We start from the raw sequence: 6,426 nt of genomic DNA, 5'->3' as shown, positions 1-6,426 counted from the left end.
AAAGAAAGAAAAGAAAGAAAGAGGGAGGGAGGCCCAGGCCAGCCAAGCCATCGCACCCCATGCCTGTTGCCTGCAAAGGGAGGCGACCGGTGGCAGGGGAGGGGGCGGCAGTGCTGCACAGATGGCAAGTAGTGGCAGCAGCGGGGGTGGGGCCAGCTTCCTGCAGCGGGAGAAGGAAAGCCCCATAGGCCCTGATCTCAGGCCAGGCCTAGGGACCCTACCCAAGGGGTCCAGGATTGTGAGAGGGTGCAGGCCAGGCTGAGGGACCCCCACCCCCCACCCCGAGTGCATGCATTTTCATGCACCAGGCCTCTAGTTTTCTTTATCATCTCCACCATTTTGCTACCAAATTGAAATGATTTATTTTTGAATTAAGTGATGAGCCATGACTCAGGCCCATGTGGAATATGCCACAGTGACTCCCAACGTAGCCTGTGTATTAGCGATTTCTATGGTCTGTCTGGCCTTTGTGTCATAAGAAATTCCTTTTGGCTCTCCACTTCGTAAGACATTGTTCTGCTCTGAGCAATAGCACAGGGTCTTTTTAATTGCTTTTTATGATTGATTCAGTAATAAGATATACTTTTCACTCTGGTACAATTCGTTGGGCTTTATGTGTTTGCTTGTTTGTTTTTTGGTTAATCTCACCTGAGGCTATTTTTCCATTGGTTTTTAGAGAGAGTAGAAGGCATGGGGAGAGTCAGAGAAAGAGAGATATCAATGTGAGAGAGACACATGGATTGGTTGCCTCCTGCACATGCCCTGACCAGGGCCAGGGATTGAACCTGTAAGCAAGATACATACCCTTGACCAGAATTGAACCTGGGACCTTTTAGTCTACAGTCCAACACTCTATCCACTGAGCCAAACTAGCTAGGGCAAATTCTTTGGGGTTTAGAAAAATAAAGTAGTTTAGAATTGGGAAGTATAAATGTTCTGGTACATGGACCACCAGCTCACATCTTTAGCAAAGAACCTACCAATTCATGCCAATGAAACATAAAGTTATGAAGGGAAGAATATATTTCTTACACCTCAACTACCTGAAAAATGTTACTGGGCCAATTCTAATAATCTTTCCCATTATCACTTAAATATGTATTTGAAATGCAACCTCATAATCTAATTGGATATTTTTAAATTGTCATATTAAATTTTTACTGGTCACAAAGTTGCCTGACATTATTTTCTATTATCTCAGCAGCCAACCAGAGGTTATTCTATACAACTCATTCTATATAGTGCTCCAAAATCAACATTACATAACTAAAGTTACACAGTATAGTTAACTATGAACTTTCCCTACCCTTTAGTATTTCATCAAAATAATTACCCAGCTATGATTCAGAATATTGGACAGAATGAATAGAGGACAACTTACATTTTCTGCATCATAAAGTTTTCACTTGTTGTCAGACCACTACTTTTAACAGTGAATGAATTAATTTTACTAGTATTAAGTCTCTGTAAGAAACTTATTCTAAAAAATTAGGCATTTTCATGCAAAGAGAAAGAAGCAATCCAATTTAAGTTAGGAGTCAACCTTTATACCTCAGCTTTATTGAGGTATACTTGACAAATAAAATTTAAGATAGTGAAAGTGTACAATGTGAAAATTTGCTATATGTATGCATTGAGCTAACATATCCATCACCTCATATGTTCACCTTTCTTTTTTTGTCAGAACATTTACATTCTCTGTTCTTAGCAAATTACAATACAGCGTCATCAACTACAGTCATGTTATAAATTAGATCCTCAGAAATAATTCATCTTATAACTGAAAGTTTATTCCCCTTTACTAATCTCTTCCCTCATCCCCCATCCCCTGGAAATTACTTTTCTACTCTCTGTTTCTATGAGTTCAACTTTTTTTAAAAAGAAAATATTTCACATATAAGGGATCCCATGAAGAATTTGTCTGGCTTATTTCACTTAGTATACAATGCCATCCAAGTTCAACCATGTTGTCACAAAGGACAGGACTTCTTTCCATTTAAGGCTGAATAATATTTTATTATATGTATGCCATGTCTTTATCTGCTTTTCCATCGATGGACACATAAGTTGTTTCCATTCCTTGGTTATTGTGAATGATGCTGCAATGGCCACTGGAGTGCAGGTATCTCTTTGAGGTACTGATTTTATTTCCTTTGGATATGTACCCAGAAGTGGAATTGCTGGATTATATGGGAGTTCTATTTTTAACTTCTTGAGGGAAGAAATACTTCATACTATTTTCCACAGTGGCTGTACCAATTTACAACAGTACTCAAGGATTCTCTTTTCTTCATCTCTTTGCTAGCACTTACCTCTTGTCTTTTTTGATTAGGAGGTAATATCTCATTATCATTTTATTTTTTAATTATGGTTTGCATTTAACATTATTTTGTATTAGTTTCAGGTGTACATGGAGAATGAACGTTCTTTAAACTAAGGAAAGCTACAAGCTGTGAAATTAGGTCACAGTTAATCTTTTGTCAAAAACACGTGGATTTAGATTACACAATTGTGTAAAAGTTACTTAGTAATTTAGAGGACAATTTCTGCAGGTAAACTCTCCCTCCTCCCCCCAGATCCTCAACAATAAAGAAAAAAAGAGCCTTTGCTGGTTTGACTCAATGGATAGAGCGTCGGCCTGTGAACTGAAGGGTCCCGGGTTTGATTCCAGTCAAGAGCACATGCCCGGGTTGCAGGCTCAATCCCCAGTAGGGGGCGTGCAGGAGGCAGCCTATCAATAATTCTCATCATTGATGTTTCTATCTCTCTCTCCCTTTCCCTTCTTCTCTGAAATAAATAAATATATGTTAAAAAAAGAAAAAATACCTCTTGCACAACAATAGCAAAGAGAAATTACCCAATTTGAAATTACCCATTTTAGATTTGTGTAGATTTAATTTTTAGAAATCAGAATGTATATACACAATGCATTCAAATAACAATTAGCTAACTGGGACTATGAATTTCATTAAGTCAACTCAAAAAGAAACATCCTGGCCCAACTGGATATATTATAGCAACAGCAGTAATCATGGTGACAGAATCCACCATGGGGCAATTCCTGTTCCTCACCCTGTTGGCAAGAAACAGTGGGATTGGCTGCATTTCACAACAAGTTGACTACCATCAATTTACTTGATGTGAACATGCTACTAAATAGGGCAGACTCTGGAATACTTGCACAAGTGTTATAGAGTGCAGTGACTGTATTTTCAGGACATGAGTGTCAGCCCTTAGCTTTGGTTAAAGCACTTCTGATTGACCTACAGGAAACATATTCCCACTGAGGAGATGATACTCTGGTCACTAGAATCTGCTAACTGACCACTTATTGAGTAGATGCTGGGCAGTCAACCGGAGAGAAGCCAGCTTTTGTTACTTAAAAGGCCTTCCCCTCATTTTTTTTAAATCCAGGGTTATAGGGCTATTCCTCTTAATATGAGGATATATAAAAATCACAGTTGAGAAAACTGATCATTCCTAAAATGTTGGGACCACAGAGTCCTGCCCTTTGATGATCTGATAAAAGCTAGTATCCTCTTACTATAAAAGTCTACAAATGTCCAGCAAATAATTCGGCACAGAACTTTACTCTTCAGGTCGTGAAGCCCCTGAAACCCATCTATAGAGCCCAACAACTCCTTAGTTAAGGTGTCTACTGTGACAACTAAAGGGTCAGCCTCACACTTTATTCATCTCTGGATCTCTAAACTTCCTAGCTCAGTGACTGGCCTGGAGTAAGTTTTTAGATCCTGTGGGGATATATAATTTACCAGGGGCTGAGGCTGGTGCTGTCACCACAGGGAGCTCCAGGGGACCAGTGGGAAACCCTCTAGAAACTCAGTGCTCTGGTGTCGGACACTCCCACCACTGCCCCCAGTCTAAGCTCTCAGGAGAGAAGGATTCCTCAAGGCTGGCAAGGCGGGGCTGCACTGTGAGTGCTGGGTGTGGGTGGTAATCAAGGGCAAGCACAACAGCCCCTACCTGACCACACTGGGCAAGTCATGAATGAGGTCACTGCTGTCAGTGACCATGACCTTAGAATATTAGAATATCATTGTTCTTCATTAAGTACTACAGTTTTTCTAAAAATATATATTTTTATTGATTTCAGAGAGAAAGAGAGAGGGAGAGACAGAAACATCAATGTTGAGAGAGAATTATTGATAGGCTGCCTCCTGCACGCCCCTTACTGGTAATGTGAGGGATCGAGCCCGCAATCCAGGCATGTGCCCTGACCAGGAATTGAACCATGACCTCCTGGTTCACAGGTTGATGCTCAACCACTGAGCCATGCCAGCGGGGCAGAAGTACAGTTTCAACTGCTCCTTTGTCACCAGAAAATCTCTGGAGGAGCCAGAGAATCAGTGCACTGAGTCACAGGACCAGAACCAATTGTCTTGATAGAACATTTGTGCTTTGGAAAGAATACACCCAGTGGCTTCAAATTAGGTTCCTGCTCCAGCCTTAGAATCAGGTCTTCTTCAGGGTGAGGAGATTGTTGGTGTGTGTGTGTGTGTGTGTGTGTGTGTGTGTGTGTGTGTGTGATAGGAAGTGGGGACAGAGAAGGAGATTTTAAAGTGATGGGCTCTATCCATGCTTCGAGGGGTGTCCTAGGCAAGGCTTCCTAAAGCCCATGTGACCTGGGACATGACTTTAACTCTGGTTCAGAGCTGTCAGCATTGTCCCAGAAGACCCTCACCCCTTGCCTTATAGTGGAGCTGCACCAAGTCATGCAGGCAGGACGTGTCACTGATAGCTCCTGAGTGCAGAGGTCAAGCTTCTGTGAGAATGCCCTGACAGAAAAGGTTCATTTCAAGCACATGCATCAAGAACACAAATGTTGCAAGTCTTACATTACGGACTGGTCTACTCTCCATCTCTTGCCCTTTCCTGGCTTATAGTTACTATATATAGTGAATGGCCAGGGTCAAGACTGAAAGAAGATGAGCCAAGGGAGAGAAAATCCAGGCTATCCAAACTTTTGGAAAGTGACCCATACTAAGAAACTATTTTCTCATCACAGTATAATACTTACAAATCTACACTAATAAAAGAGAAACATGCAAATTGGTGTCATTCTGCTATGCCCACCAGCCAATCAGGATGAGTATGCGAATTAACCCAACAAAGATGGTGGTTAATTTGCATATGCAGGCATGGAGAGAAGACTGAAGACAACTGAAGACGACTGAAGACTGAAGATGACTGAAGACTGAAGAGGCTTGGCTTCTCCACTGCAGCCAGAGCGGAGAGCCAGGCCTCGCTGTGGCCGGACCAAAGGCCTGGGTCCTGGGTGCCGGAGGAAAACTGGTGCCAGAAGCCAGGGGAAGGAAGGCCTATAGCGTGAATCTTTGTACAATGGGCCTCTAGTCTATATATAATAGAGACAAAAGTTACCTGAAACAAAAATGCCCATACTACATGTAATATACTCTGATATTTTCTATTTTGTTCCACTTAACAACAACAACAAAAGACCACCACCCATTAAACTGATTTCATGAGCCACCAATGGTTGACAATTTGTTTGCAAAACACTGGCTTTTCTTATTGGGTTATATTGAACCTGACAAGTAATTCTACTCCATTTTGAATTCTCCTCTAAAAACCAAACCATAAAAATATTTTCTATCCATACATAATTTACATAACATCTAAAACAAATCCTAACAACAATTCTGAGTTTCACAGCTAACAAGTGGTGACATTTAGAGCTATGACCAGTCTGAAGATTCCAAGTCAAGGGCTTTTTCCACTTTATCATGCTGCGCAAATCATCTTATTAGTACATGTCTAGCTTAGTCAACTTGGTTGTAAGTGCCGAAGGATCAGGAATGTACCTAATGCCTAATGCCGTGCTGGGTGCCCAGGTGGTGCTCAATGACTACCTGATAAGCAGGATGGTATAGTAATCTTGGTCAAAAGCCATGTCCTGGTTTTGACATTGTACTCTAGGACATCTTTATGCTAAAACCTTATGTAATACTTAGTAATCTTGCCTTTTATGAGGTATAATTACACTTCATGCATGATATCTAGATCTGTGATATTCTGTGAGCCATTATTTGGTGGGTTGTCACTGGAAACGTTTCCCAAGCTTGCAGGGCTCCTTTGTGGACAGGTAGGAGGTACTGGGAGAGGGACACTGGCTCCTACCTGAGCATGGGCTTTTCCCAGAGCTCAGGGAGAGTTCCAGAAACCCTAAATGAAAGCACCAGACAGGAAGGTTTTTGTTTCTGCTTGTTTTCCAAGCAGATTGTCTTCCTAAGGCTATAACTTGTTGGCCTGGAATTTACCAGACTCTGACTCTGTGATCAGTGATAAACTATCAAGAATATGTCTCAATCTCTGCTACTTTGGGCCTCTACAGCTAAATCAAATGTCCTTGGGGAAACACAAACAATCCATCTGTCCAAAGTGTGT

This window comes from Myotis brandtii, unplaced genomic scaffold, assembly GCF_000412655.1.
Source record: "Myotis brandtii unplaced genomic scaffold, ASM41265v1 scaffold454, whole genome shotgun sequence".
NCBI classification, from domain to species: domain Eukaryota; kingdom Metazoa; phylum Chordata; class Mammalia; order Chiroptera; family Vespertilionidae; genus Myotis; species Myotis brandtii.
Note: the sequence above shows the minus strand (reverse complement) of the source record.